General features: G+C 40.5%; 1 pseudogene; it reads left to right on the forward strand.

Moving 5' to 3' along the window:
* The first annotated feature begins 4,833 nt into the window (after window positions 1-4,833).
* On the forward strand, window positions 4,834-5,003 carry LOC115872755 (annotated as a pseudogene).
* Window positions 5,004-9,928: the final 4,925 nt, after the last annotated feature.

The following is a 9,928-nucleotide window of genomic DNA, read 5'->3' on the forward strand; positions in this document are numbered from 1 at the left end:
AAGGTGTTGTTAAGACTGGGTAACCGGCATCAGAAGACCCATAACAAGCAAACAAAGAAACAAACAAAAAAACCATATTGTTGAGAACAAGGGGGGTCAGAGCAGAGAGACCCAAAGCCCATCTGTAGACAATGGGACATCCCCCCCATAGAGGGGTCAAAGGGACGGTATGAGTCAACCAGGGTGCAGTAAAGCACCGGTGAAACACACAATATTCCTCCTTGAGGCTTCCTCATCCCTTACTATCACAACCCCAGTGCTGCCTCTCACTTTGGACTAGACTGGAGGATGTGCACAGGTAGGGTTAAGAGATAATCCAGGAACAGGAATGGGAATAGAGATACCAGATGGGGGAGGGGAGGGTGAGGTGGGGAAGAAGGAGGAATTGATTGCAACAATTGACACATACCCACCACTACCACCACCACCACCCTTTCCAGGGGGACAAACAACAGAAACCATGGGGGGGCGGTGAGGTGGGGAGACAGCAATCGGTATAAGATATGAAAATAATAATAATTTAAAATTTATGAGGGTGGGATGGCGGGGGGAGGGCAAAAAGAGGAGCCGATACCAAGGGTTCACTAGAAAGTAAATGTCTAGACATTGGGCCTTTACTCAAGTATTCCCTCAATGCAAGAACACTTTATTCTAGTAACCTGCCATTCCATGATGTTCACCTTCCCAACACAATCACCGAAGACAAAATGGGTGCATAGCAAATGTGGTGAAGAAAGTCAATGGTGCCTGGCTATCAAAAGATAATGCATCTGGGGTCTTAAAGGCTTGAAGACAAACAAGCGGCCATCAAGCTGAGAAGCAACGAAGTCCACATGGAAGAAGCACACCAGCTTACATGCTCATGAGGTGTTGATGGGATCAGTTATCAGGTATCAGGCATCAAAGACCTAGAACAAAAAAATCTTATCATTGTGAATGAGGGGTAGTGCAGAGTGGAGACCCAAAGCCCATCTGTAGACAATTGGACATCCCCTTACAGAAGGGTCACAAGGAAGAGAAGAGTCAGTCAGGGTGCAGTGTAGCACCGATGGAACATACAACTTTCCTCTAGTTCTTTTTTTTTTTTTTTAATAAATTTATTGGGGCTCATACAATTCATCACAATACATAGATCAATTGGGTAAAACACATCTATACATTTGTTGCCCTCATTATTCCCAAAATTCGCTTTCCTCGTGGGTTCCCGGAATCAGCTCATTTTTCCTCTAGTTCTTTACTGTGTCCCCTTCCCCACTATCATGATTCCAATTCTACCTTACAAATCTGGCTACATCAGAGCATGTACGTGGGTACAGATCAGAGCTGGAAACACAGGGAATCCAGGACAGATAAACCCCTCAGGACCAATAATGAGAGTAGTGATACCAAGAGGGGAAGGGAAAATGGGGGGCGGGGCGAGAAAGGGGAACAGATCACAATGATCTATATATAATCCCCTCTGTGGGGGGATGGACAACAGAAAAGTGGGTGAAAGAGACATCAGTCAGTGTAGGACATGAAAAAAATAATGGCAATTTAGAAATTATCAAGGGTTCATGAGGGAGGGAGGGTAGGGGAGGAGGGAAAAATAGGAGGAGCTGATACCAAGGGCTCAAGTAAATGTTTTGAAAATGATGATGGCAACAAATGTACAAATGTGCTTGACACAATGGATGTATGTATGGATTATGTTGAGTTGTCGAGCCCCCAATAAAATGATGAATAACAACAACAAAAAGAGTTGTAAGAGCCCCCAATAAAATGATTTATTAATTGAAAAAATTATAAGGGCTAAATTTACAAGGGCCAAAATAGTACATATTTTAAAAGGTTTGAGTTAAGAAAAAACAGAAAAAAATGTTGGACAGAATGTGGATGGATTGGACCCTTCATACACTAGTGGTGGTACTGTAAAAACACAACAACCATACTGGAAAGTAGTATGGTGTCTCCTCAAAAAGTTGGGAATAGAAATACCATATGACCCAGCAATTTCTCAACTATACTTTAAAATACCTTAAATGAAGAAGAGCTATGGCATAAACATCCATTTTAATTAATGTGTACATCCATTTAAATTACAGCACTCCTCGCAATAGAAAGAAGACAGAAACAACCTAGATGCCATCAGTGGAAGAATGGATACATCATCTTTGATCCATGCACACAATGTAATAATCTACAACATTAAATAGTGATGAGGAACTGTGAAGCACATCTTTGAGATGGATGATTGAAGGATATTATACTGAGTGAAATTAGTCAATCACAAAAGGACAGATATTGTATGAGACCACTGTTATTAAAAGAAAAATTGGGAAAAGGCTTTCACACAAAAAGCAACAGCTTCTGAGGGTTCCCAGAGGTGGGAGGGGAATAGAGGGAGAGGGAAGCAATATGTTAGGGGAAGACAGCTGTTAACTTGCTTGAAGGGAAAGGTAAGAGCCACCATTGTTATTCTTATTTTGCGTATCTTACACTATCCAATGTATCCATTCATCTGCATTCTGTCATTCGTTCCCCTCAAGCGGGGTCCTTTTAAAACTTTTCATTGTGAACTGGGTGAAGGTTTACAGAGCAGATTAGCTTTCCATTCAACAATTCACACACCTTTTGTTTTATGTCACTGGCTATAATCTCCGCAAAGTAATATCATGTATCCAACTTCTTCCTTGTGTGTCCTTTTCCCCTTCCTTTTCCTTCCTAACCCTTCTGAACGTTGTCCTTGGTAAATGCAGCCCTTTTGATCTGAAAAGAATGCTTATTCTGAGTGGGTGCCTCTCTCATTTTATTGTTCCACTTGTAGATCTATCATTTGACTTAAAATTGGGCTGCGAGGATGAGTTCATTCTCAGACCTGAAGGATGGTTAGAGGCCATAGTCTCAGAGGTCCCTCTAATCTCTATCTGACCTATAAGCTTGGTCTATTTTATGATTTTGAAGCTTTGTGTCACATTTCCCCCCTGTGTTAGGCAGGGTTCTCTAGAGAAACAAACCAAGGACACTTACGATTTTATATATATATGGATAGGGTTATACAGCAAGAAGAATATAATGAGTAAGTAGTCCACACAGTAGTACAGAGGGATCAGTTCAACTCACTTTCATGGAATAGTTAAAACACTGGAAGTCCTTCAGCTCATGTGGTCTGCAAGGTCCAAGGTCAAGGAAGCGGACAACAGAGTCTTCCCTCAGTCAAGGCAGGCAGAGTTTGCCAACAGACAGCAGACAGCAGGGTGGGTCAGCAACAGCCAGTAGCTTGGGAGCTTAGGGAGGCAGACCCTGATGGATCTGGACCTCAAGCACAGTGACAGGATCCAACAGCCTCAAGCTCAAGTAATGTATGCACCAGCAGCGTGGTGAAGCAGGTCTCAAAGGAGCCTCAAGCTCTAGTGATAGAACCCACGGGTTGGCGTGGCCCACAGGTAGTGTGGCACACAGGTTGAGGCAGAGAACTAGCTAAAGCAGCAGCATGCTGGCCCAATCTCCAGAGAGCAAGAGGGAGATGGGATGCCGGCGTTCTTTCTTTATTTTGGTCATCCTCCAATCAAGCTGTGACATGATTTAACTCTGCCCACATGTTCCTATTGGCCTAGTTGGCACAATAAACCTAACTATCACACCCTCCATACTATTCAGAATCTTCTAATGTAATTCTCACAGAAGTTGGTACCATCTAGTTCTTCTGATATCAGAGTCATGGAACTGAGGTTTAAGTGGTCTATTGTTGCTTGGGACTTTTGTTTCCACGCATCTTTGATTTTCTTCTCTCTTTTTTACCTCTAGACAGGGAGAGGCCAATAATTGTGCCTAGGTGGGTGCTCATGCGCTTTTCAGTCCCTCGTCATACTCATCAAAGTAGGATGTAGAACACTGTTTTTACTTACCATAGCCTACTGAGATGACTTTGCCTTGGATTTAACAAGCTGAACACATTCCCTCAGAACCGCTGTCTTGATTAGACTTGTTTGTTTTGTTTTGTTTGTTTCTTTCTTTGTTTTAAGACATCTTACAAGACTTAGACAAATGTACTACTGAAGAAGTTGTCTGCAGCCACTCAGTGACTGTAGAGTCATGTTTGAGCACATTTTGTTTGCAATAAGCCCATGCATGTATAAACTGGAATCCTAGTGGCAATTATTTTTCAATTACCTTGGTGAATTCAAAATAAATGTTTTTCCCCCCACAGAAATCAGAATTTTGTCTTTATTTGAGAATCTTGGTTGTTTCACTTAATTCTTCTATCACATCTCATACTTTAAGCAAATTAAACTGAATTTATTTAATAGCATTTAGCTGGAATTCCCATCATGTGTATGAGAATGGCTTTGAGATCAGTTTTGGTGCGTTTCATCAATGTATTTCATCTTTGGGCATATACAGACAATATCGTCTATAATACTTGAAGTAGTAAAAAATATTCCATTGCAATGTATGGTTTGTAACAAGAGTTGTAAGAGGCCCCAATAAAATGATTAAAAACACAGGAAGAAGAAGAAAAAAATTCCATTGCTATAGCACTGTTGAAGCCATGTATTCTAGTAACTTCGAATTATGCACATTCCATGGTCAAAGAATGCACCTGGATTTTGATAAAAAATTTGGGTTGTCTATACCTTTCCCTTTGGAAGCCATATTAGCATCAGAACTGGTTGTTTGTCCATAGCAATATTTTGATTCAATGTTTAAAATTGAAAGCTGATTTTTCAGTCCTTTCAAATCAGACTTGCACTTTGAAATGTCTGATTTGTATAAGATATAACACCCCAACCTTCTTGAACTAACTTTAAAAAGGCAAATAGCCTTTTGCCTTGGAGAGAACCTGAAAACAAGATGGGTCACCAGCAGCTCTACTGGAGCCACCTGTGAAAATTCAGCCAGGGTTCCCGTTCTTGCCACGTGTGCTCAAACTGGGAAGGTCTGATCCGGAAATACAGCCTCAATATGTGCCATCGTGTTTCCGTCAGTATGTGAAGGACATCGGCTTCATTAAGCTGGACTAAGTTATCTTTGGATGGACAATTCAAGACCGCTACCCAAAAGAAGAAACAATGCCAACTATTTGTACATAAAAAAAAAAAAAATTCAAGTCTGAAAAAAAAGTGCAAATAAACTGTAAAACAAATTTTTAAAGATACTGCAGAGCTTTGGAAGCAACTAGACAAATGAAAATCAGACAGGAGTTGAAGCTGAGGGCCCCTGTGTATCTTCTTGGCTGGGCACATTTGCTCGACCTCAGCATAGACTATTAACTTTGCTATACGGGGATTCTACTAGTAGGGACAACAACACAGGAAGTCTTTTGGCAGTTAAATGAAGCTGGCATTAAATATTAGAAAACCAGCAGAGCTGGATTTTGAGATTGGGTTTGATAGGCTACGTGACTAGACTGAGGCTCCTAAAAAAACAGAATAAAATCTCCCACAATCTTGAGATGCTTAAGAGATAAAGTGCAACTAGGGGAATAAAGCTAAGTAGACCAACGTTTCTTAAAGTGGGAGAGGAGCAACACCTGATCATAGATTCCCCTTTACCATTGACCAATGGCAATGGTGAGCCCCACTTTCCCCAGCACCATCAATTTCCCTCAGCTGTTGAGGTAACTCACTCAGCCAAACCTCTTACCTGTCTTCTTTGGGTCCCTGACCACATGAGCAGCTTGGGGCAGACATTCTCAGTACCTAAGCTATACTTTTTGCCAGTTTTTCCTTCCTCCTTCTGTACTGCCTCCTTCTCTGGTGCCCTCCCCACCACGTGGTGCCTGTCCCCCATTCAGCATGTGCATACACATAATGACAGAACTCAAGGAGCAGAAATCCCCACTCATAAGGTGATCTTAAACTTTATTTTATGTCCTTCAGTTTCAGTACTTTCATTCTATTATCATATTTTTATTTCTTTATTCTAGTTCCTTCCCACTTCCTCTGCTAGTATTACCCCCACCCTCCTAAGAACATGCATCCACCCCACCCCCACCCCGAACCAGGCAAAAATAGGCAAGTCTGTAAATTTATAAATTTGGGTATGCCCACTCAATCAAGGGATTCTCCCCCCAACCCCCCAAACACCTTTCTTTTTGCCTCTAGATGCATAGATCTGCCCCCATTCACACTGCCATAGCAACAGAACTCCAAGTCTACTGATTACACCAGATTACACACTAGTCTTTTGATTCTATTGTCTCTCCTTTTCCTTGCTACATATTACAGTTTTTCTCCTTGTCTTTTAAACCCCCTTTCCCTTTTATTTTTCTTTCCTTCTCTATTTCTCTTTTCTTTTAAAATAATACTTCTTATAAACATCTAATTGTGTGTGTGTGTGTATGTATATGTGTGTATGTATATGTATATATCCTTCTGGTCTGAATATTTGATTACACTTCCTACTCCACCCATCCATTATCTTTTTCTACTTGCTTTCCTTTTCCTTGTGAGATATCTTTCTATGATTAATTTGGACCTCTTTCCACCTCTCACTGCCATAAAGTTGATTCCAACTCATGATGACCCTGTACAACAGGTAGAAGTGCCCCTGGGTTTCCAAGACTGCAATGCTTTATGGGATTTAAAAAAAAATCACATTTTTCTAGAACAGCGATTCTCAACCTGGGGGTCTGCGACCCCATTGGGGGTTGAACGACCCTTTCACAGGGGTCGCCTAAGACCATCAGAAAAACACATATTTGCTCCTCTATCCATCTCCAGGCGGGTCCGCCCACATGCAGATATGCCCACATACAGGGTCACCACAACATGAGGAACTGTATTAAATGGTTGCAGCATTAGGAATGTTGAGAACCACTGCTCTACAAGAAGAAATTTCTGATGTTGAGGTTATCAGCCCATGTTACTGGGGTCGATTAATTCACATTACTCCTTTAAAAATATATTTTCCCATTACTTTGAAAAAGCTGTTGGCCTATCCATACAGCACTTATTATTACTATCATTACTCCTATTTTATTTTTTCCTCTTCTTCCCCCTTCCCTTCTTTTCCCACTTTCCCATCTCTCTCCCAGCCTTTTTTATTTTTTGCTACTTCACCACTGTATGTTTTACAGCTTCTATTAGACCTATCCCATGTCACTAGACAGCGCCAACTGCCTCTACATCACCCAGCAGATTACACATCACTAACGGCTGCACCGCAATGGCAAAGAAACAGCAATCAACTACAATAAACCTTAAAAAATCAAGACAAACGCAAACAAACGAAAAGTACCCAAACACAATGAACTCAAAACTCACAGCTTGGAGTTGATGCTGAGTCTTAGTGGCCTTATAGGATAGTGTAGATTTTCCCCTATGAGTTTCCAAGACTGTAACTGTTTATTGGAGTAGATAACACCATTTTCCTCATGTGGAATGGCTGGTGGTTCCAAATTACTGACCATGTGATCAGCCCAACTTGTAACCACTGCACCACCAGAGCCCTTGGAACTACCAGAAATAGAATTCAAAAGAATGATGTTTATTTCTCTTTAAGAGATGTGGGTAACACTCATGAGAACAAAGGAAGAAATCGAAAATTTAAAATCCTTAAATTCAAAGGAATCCCAGATCACAATGAGATCATGAAATTAAGCAATATAGTAAAAGACTTGAGGAATGAAATGGAAGAAAAGGAAAATTGAATCAGCGAGCTTGAAGACAATCACTGAAAACAACTGACAACAAAAGAAATCATGAGAATGATATGGGACACTATCATTCTGTTATCATAAGAGAAACAACCTATATCTCATTGGGATTTCAGAGCAAGAAGAAACAAACAAACAAACAAAAAAAACTACAGAGAAAATAGTACAAGAAATCATGGAAGAAAATTTCCCCAACATCACAAGGGAGGAGAAAATAGCTATTCAAGAAGCTGAGAGAACCCCAGTTGATAGATCCCAAAAGAAAAACATCACAACACATCATATTCAAATTCTCATTTTCTAGGAAGAAAGGATTGAATATTAGGGGTCACTGTAGAAAAAAGAACACCTACAATGCAAAACCAATTAGTATAAGCTTAGACATCTCAGCAGAAACTATGGAGGCAAGATGAAAATGGAGTGACATATATATAATCCTGAAAGAAATGTGCAAAGACTTAGAACTAGAAAACCAAAAGGGAATGACACACTCAGCATATCTGAAACTGAAAGAACTAAGAGGGAGCGGGGGATCAAATCTCGAGTTGCAATATTGGAAGATTCAATGGTCAAAATATTGAATGATGCAGGAAGCATCAAGAGAAGATGGAAAGAATACAGTCGCTTTACCAAAAATAACTAGTTGACATACCTTCATTTCAGGAGATAGCATATGACTAAGAACCAATGGTGCTGAAGGAAGAAATTAAAGTCCCACTGAATACATTAGCCACAGAAAACAGAGGAAGCACTGGAAGCACTCACTCATCTGTGCCAGGAAACCTGGAAGAGATCCATATTTGTGCCTATTCCAAAGAAAGGTGACCCAACAGAATGTTCAAACTATAGAACCATGTCATTGATATCACATGGAAGTAAAATTTTGCTGAAGATCATCCAACAACTGTTGCAGCAGTACATTGAGAGGGAACTGCCAGAAGTTCAGGTTGGATAAAGAAGAGGACGTGGAACAAGGGGTATCATTGTTGTCAGATGGATCTTGGTTCAACACTGAGAATACCAGATATATGTTTACTTGTGTTTCATTGACTATGCAAAGCCATTCAATTGTTTGGACCATAATAAATTGTGGATAACCTTCAGAAGAATGAGAATTTCAGAATACTTCATTGTGCTCATACTAAGCCTGTACATGGATCAAGAGGCAATTGTGCACAATAATTGTAAGGAACTTAAGGGGAGGATAAACCCAGTTCTATGTTTCTGGGTAGACATTACGAATATGTTTCTACCCAGCCCTTGGTGAACCACTCCATGGACTAAGCACTATGATGACCTTAAACTCAGCCCGTACAGGGAACAAGGGATCCCAGAAGGACTCAAAGTGGAAGTATGACTGAATGAATGGGGGGCTACCTCAAAACTAACTATACCTTTGGATTTAGGATTGAGAGGAAGCAAATAATGGACACCCTAAGACTGTGGAAATGGCAGTTGTTGAACCATGGGTGGGACCCCTGGCTTAGTGGTTGTCCTATGAATGGGGACACAGAACCACCATATATTTAGTACCTCAATGCTTCCTTGCATTAATATGACAGGGTTTAATCTGGTAGGCAAGGATCTACACTTGTAAGAAATGATACAGGAAAATTTCTCCTAGCAACAACTCCCATGCTCAATGTAAATAAAGCTCAATCAGTTAAGAAATCATTCTGTACAAAGCAACAACTCATGGATTCCAGCTTGAGGTTAGACCATACTTGCATAAACTCCTCATATCAACAGTACCTTAAGTTCTATGCCATTTGACACATTATCGATGTTATCAATATATCCCAGAAAGATGACTGACAATGTTTTTCTTGGTTTGTTTGTTGTTCTTATTGGTTTTGGTTTTTGTCATAATATAACTGCCAAAGTAAACCAGAGTCATTCATAACCCATGGACAAGCAGATAGATTCTGAGCTCCAGTGTAATTCTGGCCCCAATCCAAGAACAGTTAGTTCTTATCATATGGTCCTGCTGATACTCACCTTCATGAACAGATCACTGAAGATACGGGTGTTATAGCAAAGTGTGGTGAAGAAAGCAGATGGTGCCCTGTTATCAATTGGAATAGTGTCTGGGGTCTTAAAGGCTTGCATTCAAACAAGTAGCCATCTACATGAAGCGTCAACTAAGTCCACACGGAAGAAGCACACCAGCTTGTGTGATTAAAAGATGACAGTAACACAATTCAAATATGACGAAGGGAAAAGTATCACAGCTTAAATTGTGAACATCCCATTTAAGGAAGACTATGTAGGACAGAAGGAGCCAAATTC

This window comes from Echinops telfairi, unplaced genomic scaffold (assembly GCF_000313985.2).
Source record: "Echinops telfairi isolate 266 unplaced genomic scaffold, ASM31398v2 ScPeMD7_7457;HRSCAF=8495, whole genome shotgun sequence".
Lineage (NCBI taxonomy): Eukaryota > Metazoa > Chordata > Mammalia > Afrosoricida > Tenrecidae > Echinops > Echinops telfairi.